At 36.8% G+C, this 10,467-nt stretch overlaps 1 pseudogene; it reads right to left on the reverse strand.

The window, feature by feature from the left end:
* Positions 1 to 949: 949 nt before the first annotated feature.
* On the reverse strand, positions 950 to 2,392 carry LOC110565933 (olfactory receptor 4C15-like; annotated as a pseudogene).
* Positions 2,393 to 10,467: the final 8,075 nt, after the last annotated feature.

Below are 10,467 nucleotides of genomic sequence, written 5' to 3' on the forward strand. Positions count from 1 at the left end.
AAGCATGTTACAGTCTGTACCTTGTCTAGCTGTGAGTGTTTCTGTTAATTACCATTTACTGTAAGAAAAGCTTTCCTGTTCAGGGTTAATTGAGACACTGATCTTTGATTCATTAAGAATCAGTTTATTGCTATTAACATGTAGGCCGATAATGGCATTTGTTTTTCTATATATCCCATGAATTATCTGGCCTCAGGTTACATGTATTGGTCCCATCTCTTGAAGTGAGCATGAATTGTCAGGTTGGTTAATTCTGAGGGGTCTCTAGAATTCTTCTGGGTTATTTTTCATTAGAGATACACATTGATAAACACTAATGGGCACTTTCCACTTTCTTTCCCAGGGATGACTAGCATAAAGTTACAGTCAACCCAAGAAGAAAACATATACAGAAAGGAATGGGCCAACCAAGTTTTAACTGTCAAGATATCAAGAAGTGATTCAAAATCTATAGCAAATTGCAAAGGGCTCCAGGGAAATAATGGAGTCACAACAGACATGGACCAACAGTACTTATGAGAAAATTTTTCTTCTGTCTATCCCAACCTCTGGCTGTTACTGAAGTCATCATCATAAATTGATGTTTCTCTCTCTTTATATAGGTTGAACAAAATTTTATACAAATGTCTATGACATTTTGAATTTCAGAATTTTTGAAAGCATGAATAATCACTATTTCACCTGATGGTTTTGATTAGCTTCCTTTAATATATTCTAAGTAAGTCTGAAATAATTTTTTTAATTTACACATATATTTTTTCCAATTCAGAGAACTTGCCTAATATAAAAGGGAAAACAACATTCTCTAAATCCCAAAATAATGCCAGTTCTAGAGAATTGCATTAACTTATTATAGGTAATAAACATACTGTAGTAGTTGTCGTCGTCTGCAACAATTATGATTTTTTTTTAACTCTTTATATTAATTTTGATGAACTGTAACATATATTTACTTTTCTTTGGAAACTATTATCAGTTGGTTCCACACTTTATGTATGGCATTGTTTATATCCTTATTCCTAAAAGTGTAAATCATAGGATTAAGCAAAGGGGATGGCATGGTGTAGAATATTGCTACCATTTTTTCAAAGGAGAAAACAGTGTGAGGCCTTGCATATATAAATATGCATGGGACAAAGAACAGTGCCCGACCAGCAGGGTTTCAACGTGGGTTCCTAAGGGAGGAGGGTGGAAGGAATGGGAGGGGATGAGAAGTTCAAGGAAGGAAGCCAAGTCTCTTTGTCTGATCAAGGCTTCATTTATTAGAAATTTTTACCCAACTTATAGAGGGAGAAGTCAGGAAAAGGGGGAAGATAATTAGCTGCTGCAGTAAACAGGAAGAGTGCTTTCATTTGTTAAATAGGGTACCTGCAAGATACCATAGGGATGTTTTCTCACGGATGCTCTAAAAAATGGATGTCCTCACAGTCTATCACCCATGAGTTAGGGTCCTAGATAACTTTCACTAAATAGCTTTAGGTCTCCACTAAATGACCTTTGCTCACTATTTGGCTTTGGCCTAGTAAACACCTTTTGTGTCCACTAGATAGCTTCGACTCACTAATTGACTTTGGCTTCAGTAGATAGCTTTGGCTCCACTAGATAGCTTTGACTTTGGCTTCAGTAGATAGCTTTGGCTCCCAGCAGAACAGGACCACAACAGCAATGTGAGACCCACAAGTAGACAGAGCTTTCCATCGCCCTTCAGAACTGTGGGATCTCAGAGAGACTAAGATAAAACAGTAGGAGACAAGCAACAAGAAAAAGATTATGATACAGATCAATCCACTGTTGGCAACCACCAAAAGGCCAAAAATGTGAATGTCAGTGCAGGCAAGCTCCAGTAAAGGGTACAAGTCACATATGAAGTGATCAATGACATTGGGTCCACAAAATGGCACCTGCAAAGTGAAGATAATTTGTACAGTAGAATGTAAGAATCCACCTGTCCAGGCCACACCTACCAGAGTCCCACAGAGCCTCCGTGTCATGATGGAAGAATAGTGTAAGGGCTTACAAATGGCCACATAGCGGTCATAGGCCATGGATGTCAGAACAATTATCTCAGCCCGACCAAAGAAGTGTTCAGCAAAAAGTTGTATTATGCATCCTTTAAAGGAGATAGTTTTTCTCTCATAGAGTGAATCCACCATCATCTTGGGTGTCATGGCAGAGGAGAAGCTTGCATCCAATAAAGACAGGAAAGCCAGGAAGAAGTACATGGAGGAGCCCTGCAGTGTAGGGCTACAGGCAATGGTCACTACAATCATCATATTGCCCCCTATAGTTGCAATGTAAACAAGTAAGCATATGATAAATATTAGCTTTTGAACATTTAGATTCTGTGAAAGTCCCAGAATACAAACTCAGTTACACAACTCTGATTTTGCATGGTTTCCAAGAAAAGGTGGGTGCCCAATAGAGAGTGTATAATTTGTCAGTGGTGATAAACATTTGCTTCAGTCCAGTTTATAGTGTTGTAGTCACCAATAATTTATTAAGGCCATTTCCAAAATTGTTTTCAGTGCTTTAATTTCATTGAGAATACAAAAAACAAACAAACAAACAAACAAAAAACAGAAAAAAAAATTCAGAGTGATAGTCAAAGATCAGTCAAACTGAAGCAGGGAAAATTTATGCAATATTTAAAACCAAGGGCTCTCTATACATGAAAAAGGAAACTGCTACATGTTGTGAAGAAGAATTGTCCAGATAAAATGTATATGCTTGGCTCCTAAGATTATGATGCTATATCTGGCTTGAAATTGCAGTGATATTTCCTATGGTAATTGTGACATTATCAAGCTTAGTTATTAAGTTAATAAAATGTATTACCCACAGGTTTTTCCATGCTTTTCAACTTGATCACACAGAAGAAAAGAATGAGATATTTTTACACATATTACTGACATGTATCAGTCAAGAAGCACATGTTAATGAATATATGTACATGCTCATACCTATAAACAGTAGAATACTATTTAAAATATTTAGAAATAACTCTAGTTTATTAATTCCATTTGCAGTTTCAGAAATTATCTAATTATGAATAAAAACAACAAATATGTAAGTTGTACATTAGTTTTTCTCCTCAGATCTCAGATTCCTTTCTCCTAGTTGTCTATACCATAAGCTCCAAAACTACTTATGAAATATCACCAAGGAACAGGAGGACTAAACAAACTAAATGATCACAAATCAGCCACTAGCTATTAACCTTAGAAGAAAGTATGCCAATGAATGACGGATGGTCTGAATAGGGCTGGAGCAGGAAAAAAAAATGGAGTGAAATGTCAGAAAATTGGCTCCTGACTCTTGCAGACCTGCTCAAGACACGAGAGTGTCTATTTATTCTGTAGCTTGGAGCAGATGACTTAAGTTTCTAAAAACTCCCAAAACCTCATCTGATATTTCTGTGTACGAACATGATAAGAATATAGCTCAATTGTTTCTTTTAAATTTTATTTTATTTATATATTTGTTTATTACAATCTATTCACTTTGTATCCCTAATGCAGCCCGCTCCCTCATCTCCTCCCATTCCCACCCACCCTCCCTCTTCTTTTCCTATGTCTTTTCCTAGTCCCCTGAGAGAGAAGAACATCCTCCCTTTCTATCTAGCCCTACCTTATCAGGACTCATCAAAGCTGGCTGCATCATCTTCCTCTGTGGCATGGCAAGGCTGCACCTGCAAGGGAGAGATGATCAAAGAGCCAGCCACTGAGTTCATGTTTGAGTGACGTAACCCAGAAGCAGAAAGACACATATGATATATACTCACTTATAATTGGATATTAGCCATATAATATAGGATAAACTTACTAAAAGCTATAGTCCTAAAGAAGCTAAACAACAAGGAGGACCTAGGGAAGATGCTTAATCATCATTCAGAAGGGCAAACAGGATAGACATTTGAAGTAGGAAGAGACAAGGAACAGAATAAGAACCTTCCACAGAGGATCTAGGAAAGATGCTACCCACCAGCATATCGAAGGAGATGCTGAAACCCGTAGCCAAACTTTGAGCAGAATGCTGAAATCCTATGGAAGAAGAGGGAGATAGAAAGACCTGGAGGGTATCCATTCCTCTGTTGAGGGACATCTGGTTTGTTTCCAGGTTCTGGCTATTACGAATAAAGCTGCTATGAACATGGTTGAACAAATGTCCTTGTTGTGTACTTGAGCAAGCAGATCATGCGACTCATAACCAAACTTTGAGCAGAGTGTAGGGAGTCATTTGAAAGAAGGGGGAGTTAGTAAGACCTGGAGAGGACAGGAGCTCCACAAGGACTAAATATATCTGGGCACAGGGGTCTTTTCTGAGACTGATTCTCCAGCCAAGGATCATACATGGCTATGACCTAGAACCCTGCTTGGACATAGCCCATGACAGGTCAGTGTCCAAGTTGGTTTCCTAGTAAGGGGAACAGGGATTGTCTCTGAGATGAACTCAGTTGCTGGCTCTTTGACCTCTCCACCCTTCGTGGGAGGAGCAGCCTAACTAGGATACAGAAGAAGACATTGCAGCCAGTCCTGATGAGACCTGATAAGCTAGGGTCAGATGGAAGGGGAGGAGGAACTCACCTATCAGTGGATTTAGGGAGGGTCAGGGAAAAGATGAGAGAGGGAAGGTGAATTGGGAGGGAAAGAAAGAGGGAACTACAGCTAGAATACAAAGTAAATAGACTGTAATTAATATAAAAGTTAATTAAAAAAAAAAGAAAGACCTGGAGGGAACAGGAACTCCATAAAGAGAACAACAGAGTCAAAATACCTGGGGCAGTGCGGGCCTGCAGAGGCTGATAATCCAACTAAGGGCCATGCATTGAGAGGACCTAGACCCCCTGTTCAAAGGAAGACTATTATCTACAATTTCCAAGTAGGTACCCTAGTAAGGGGCACAGGGGCTCAATTGTTTCTTAAGGGAATTGGAAAACATTATATCATGATTTCATTATATAATCATGAATTCATTCAGAATATCAGGAGAAGACAGTGTTGAGTAGTGAGAACATGTGCCACAATCAGAAGAATGACATTCCATTTCTAATTCCAGTTGTACTAACAGTAATTAAAACTTAGCAGTCTTTTTATATGTTGAAAAGGATTAACAAAAGGATTTGGCCAGTCACAGTAATAAAATACATATATTCTAAAATGTATTACACATTTATTTTTGAGATATAACTTAATTATGACATTTCTCCCTTGCCTTTTCCTTCTACACCCTCCCTAATACCACTTCTTACTATCTTTCAAATTCATTGACTCTATGATCATTCATTGTTATTTCATTCATATATGTGAATATATATATTCCTTATGTAATTGTATACATACACATAGATACATCTATACATGCATATGTGTGTGTGTATATATATATTTATATATATGTGTGTGTATGTACATAACCCTTTCAGTCTGGGTAATTTTACATCTATATGTTTTCAGGGCTGAGAATTTAGTATTGGCTAATCAATTTGTATTGGATAACCAATTCGTGTGTTCTTCCCTGGAGAAGACTATTTCTTCTACTCTTAACATTCTTTACTTTTCTGTAGTTCTTGTGTAGGATTGAGAGCTGGTAGACTTTTTCTTGTACACTTTGGCATGGCTATCATATCATCCTCAGATTTACGTGATCATGTTGGGAACTTATAGATGGAAATCAAAAAGCAGGAGGAGACACAACTCACAGCAAACGCTGGGATCCTCTGACTCTCACTCTCCGTTCACCCACTCTTCAGAAAGGTTTCCTGAGCTCTAGGTGTGTGCTTTGTAGATGAATTCATCTAGACTGGGCTCCACAGCTCTGCATTTTGATGATTTTGGGTTTCTGTAGTGGACTCTGTCTTTTGTAAAGAAGAATTTTCTTGATAAGTGGTGAAGACCTCTTTACTAACCAGAGAAATCACTAACAAAAATCTGAACATCTGCCCTTCACTGATACACAAATTTATGACACTGCTCTCAGACCTTTTGTTCCAAATAGCTTCATTGTATCAAATAAAATCAAATCAACTGGGACAATGAGAGGAATACAAAACTTAAAAACTCATCACCTAGCCCCTTAACAAGTTTACTCAATTTAAACTTATTCCAAATAAAAGTTAATTTTAATAAATGTTTAGTTTCTACAATCAAATATCTAGCATTGCCAGCTTGTGTCATGCAGCAACCATTGTCAATGAACAAACTAAGGCACTTCATACCCTCTGACATAAAATAGAGACAGTAACACAGATCAAGCTCAGACCTGTAAAAGTCCACTAGGCAGTTATTGTAACCACATTACACAACAAATGTATGAATGATGATAGAAAATATAGATGTTAGCATTATCTTAAGCATCAAATACATAAAGAAGTATTTTATTAGCATAATAATATGTTCTTTAAAACTTATGTGAATTTCAATTATAACTATTAAAATTTCAAGAAAAGTGGTTCATCATTTAGTTATTTTAAAGAGTATATTAGTAGATAATTCTGAAAGTGAAAACATGTTTAGAACCTTAATACTAATAAACTCAGCCCTAAAAAAACTTATTATAAATTAAAATTAGGTAGGAAAATGATATAATAGAAGATGGTACATTACAGATATTAGTGAGGGAGCTGCTTTATTTTAGTCATTTACTCATAGAAAGATGTTCAGATAAATGAAACGTTTATTCCTCACTCATCTAGGTAAAAAAATTCTTTTATATGACTATCTAGGAAACATATCCTCTTCAAATTTCAGTAACTTCTCTCAGCTTTCACTAATGCTCTGATGACTGCCCCAAATGCTTTTCATACTTTTACTATTTCTGAAACAGTTGAGGGGTGACATTTCTGTGTTTCCGCTGCTGCTCATTCACGAGGATGCCTGATGCCTCTCCTGCTGTCTTGCTAAGTCATCTTTTTTAAGGGAGACACTAACCCTGACTAATACTAACACAAATGCAGGGCTTCAGATGTTCAATGAATGTTTGTGAACATTCTAAGGCAGGAACGTAGCATTATTCACAAACATCAAACACAGTTAGGAAAAGTAAGTTAACATTTAACGTGGAATACTCCTCTCTGCGATGCATCACTTTCTTACCTTAATGTCCATTCTTGTGAAATTGCTTGGTGTGTGGTTGTGAAAATTGTAAAAATCCATGCTGTTCACTAGTAAATATAAAGAGAACAGAATTCCATGGTTCTTCATCAGGGTTCTGTAAACATTCTCTGAAAATTCATGTTTTATTCTTGAAAATGAGGAAGGGTTAAAGAATGAAATATGTTTTAAAATATTTCTGTTGGGGAGGTAAAATAAAATATGTGATTGTAAGATTTTAACTTCTTTGTATTTAATTTATAAATAAAATTTAATTATAGTGTTAATGTAACTAAGCCTACAAGAATGGCTGCTTTGCACCCCATTTCATAATTCTGACTGTTTATAAATGGCTTCCGTTTTTATTGGATTTGTTTATGTATTAAGCCCTTTCCTACAGGTTTCATGTGTGTTGTTTTACCTGTTGGCCAAAATGTAAAATGTTTTATGTATTATGTATTTACCTGTTGGCCAAAAGGTTTATGTATTAAGCCCTTTCCTACAGGTTTCATGTGTGTTGTTTTACCATCTGGCCAAAATGTTATAATTTAATCCCATAAACTGATCTTGGCGGTTTCATTGACTTTAACACTAAATGTAAAATTTTGGTGGTTAATTTTCCTTCTTTCACATAGAGTGAGTACAGCTGCTCAGTGTTGTTTTAGAGTAACATAGTGCTAAGTCTAGAACATAAAAGAAAACTTGTGCTTAGCTTACTGGAATCTTTCAGAAAAGACTATATAAGAAAAACAACCAATTTCCTCAGTTTTTTTTTCTTTTGGTCATTTTTATTTTTATAATTTTTATTTATTTTTTTAATTAGTCACAGGTTATTTACTTTGTATCCCAGCCATAGCCCCCTCCCTCATTCCCTCATGATACCACCCTCCTTCCCTCATATCCTCCCTGCGCCTTTCCAAGTCCACTGATAGGGGAGGACCTCCTCCCCTTCCATCTGACCCTAGCTTATCAGGTATCATTAGGACTGGCTGCAGTGCCCTCCTCTGTGGCCAGGCAAGGCTGCTTCTCCCTTGCGGGGGGTCATGGGGTAGAGTCAAAGAGCCAGCCATTGAGTTCATGTCAGAAATAGTCTTTGTTGCCCTTACTAGAGAACCCACTTGGATACTGAGCTACCATGGGCTATATCCAAGCAAGGGTTCTAGGTTATATCCATACATGGTCCTTGGTTGGAGAATTAGTCTCATAAAAGACCCCTGTGCCCTGTTATATTTGGTCATTGTGGAGCTCCTTTCCTCCCCAGATCATATTAACTCCCTCTTCTTTTATATGATTCCCCGCACTCTGCCCAAGGTTTGGTTATGAGACTCAGCATCTGCTTTGATACACTATTAGGTAGAGTTTTTCAGAGGCCCTCTGCACTAGGTTCCTGTCTTGTTACTTGTTTTCTCCTACTTCCAATGTCCGTCCCATTTGTCTTTCTAAGTGAGGAGTGATCATCTTACTCCAGGTCCTCTTTTTTGTTTATCTTTTTTAGGTGTACATATTTTAGTATGTTTAGCCTATCTTACAGGTCTAGTACCCACTTATAAGTGAGGATATATTGCGTGTCTTTCTGCTCCGGGGATACCTCACTCAGGATGATCTTTTGCAGATCCCACCATCTGCCTGCAAATTTCATGATTTCCTTGTTTTTAATTGCTGAGTAGTATTCCATTGTGTAAAAAGCACCACAATTTCTGTATCTATTCCACATGCTGAAAAGGATGTGGAGAAAGGGGAACCCTCTTCCATTGCTGGTGGGAATGTAAACTTGTACAACCACTTTGCAACTCAATCTGGTGCTTTCTCAGTCAATTAGAAATAGTGCTTTCTCAAGATCCAGCTATATCATTCCTAGGCATATATCCAAAAGAAGCTCAAGTACACAACAATGACATTTGCTCAAACATGTTTGTAGCAGCTTTATTCATAATAGCCAGAACCTGGAAACAACCCAGATGTCCATCAACGAAGGTTTGTTCATTTTTAAGAATTTTATTTTACCAGTGATGTACAGAAACATTATCACTTCAATAACCTAGAGGATTAAACTTACACTTTAATTTCACTGACATTAATAAACCATGCTAAAAATTAATTCCGTGAATAGTAGAAAATATTTACAGCATTTTCATTTCATTTTTTCTCAACTCCAGTTGAAGAAAAATCACTATGTGAGGAAAAATCAAAATAGTCAACTATTAATAAATGATGTCAAATGAAATAAGTGGGGAAAAATCAAAACAGTCAACTATTAATAAATGATGTCAAATCAAAATAATATTTGATGTCAAATGAAATAAGTATATTTATAAGGAGTGTAGAAATTAAAACTTGAAGTTAACATTTAGGTGGATAACTGTGATTTTTGAAATTTTCATTACCAATCCATACTTTATTGACATATTGAAATATTTGTCAGGTAAAATGAGTTTTAATTATGACCTGTGTTACTATAATAGCACATTACAGCAGATACTATTCACAGTGCTTCAAATCAGTCATTTTCATACTAATTATTGAATTTTATTATCATGATGATTAAAATTATAAAATTCTGGAATTATGTTGATTTGTAAAATTCACTTCAGCCATTTATATTAAATCTACAGAACTAAAGAAAGCATTGGTATTAGCATACTACAATATGGAAAACTGACTCGGGTTATTAGACTATCATCTGTCAAGACAAAGTAAAGGCAGAATCCGGAACCCTGGCCACTGCCCTTATTCTCAAGTATTGGTCATTGGTAGTGAATATGTCATGGTAAATTTATGCCAAAAGTAGGCAAAAGAGTTAGAGACAGCCCCCCACCCCCGTTAGAAGTCCCACAAAAAGACAAAGCCACACAACTATAACATATATGTAGTGGTCCTAGGTCAGACTCATGCAGATTCCTGATTGTTGGTTCTGTTCCTGTGAGCAGGTTATGCTCCCAGGTTAGTTGATTCTGTGGGGATTTTTGTGGTGTCCTTGTCCCTTCTGACGCTTGAATCCTTCTTCTCCTTCTTTTTCGGGATTTACTGAGCTCTGCCTAATGTCTGACAGTGGGTCTTTGCATCTGTTTCCATGAATCACTGAATGGAGCCTCTCTGATCATCATTATGCTAGGTTCCTATTTACAGGTATAGCAAAAGTGTTAGGAATCACTTCATTTACTTTGGTTGGTTCCAGATTCTGGCTATTATGAATAAACCTGCTACAAAGTCTTTTATTTATGTTCTTATTTTTTTTTTCTCCCTACTCCACTCCAATCCCTTTAAATATGCCAACACCAGGTAGGAGAGTGTTAGTGGGAGTTGGAGTGCAGTTCTTTCTTAGCTGCATCCTGCTGGTTAGGGTCATTATGTTCCTTGGAGTTAGTCCAATCCAAGCACT

This window comes from Meriones unguiculatus, chromosome 7 (assembly GCF_030254825.1).
Source record: "Meriones unguiculatus strain TT.TT164.6M chromosome 7, Bangor_MerUng_6.1, whole genome shotgun sequence".
NCBI classification, from domain to species: Eukaryota; Metazoa; Chordata; class Mammalia; order Rodentia; family Muridae; genus Meriones; species Meriones unguiculatus.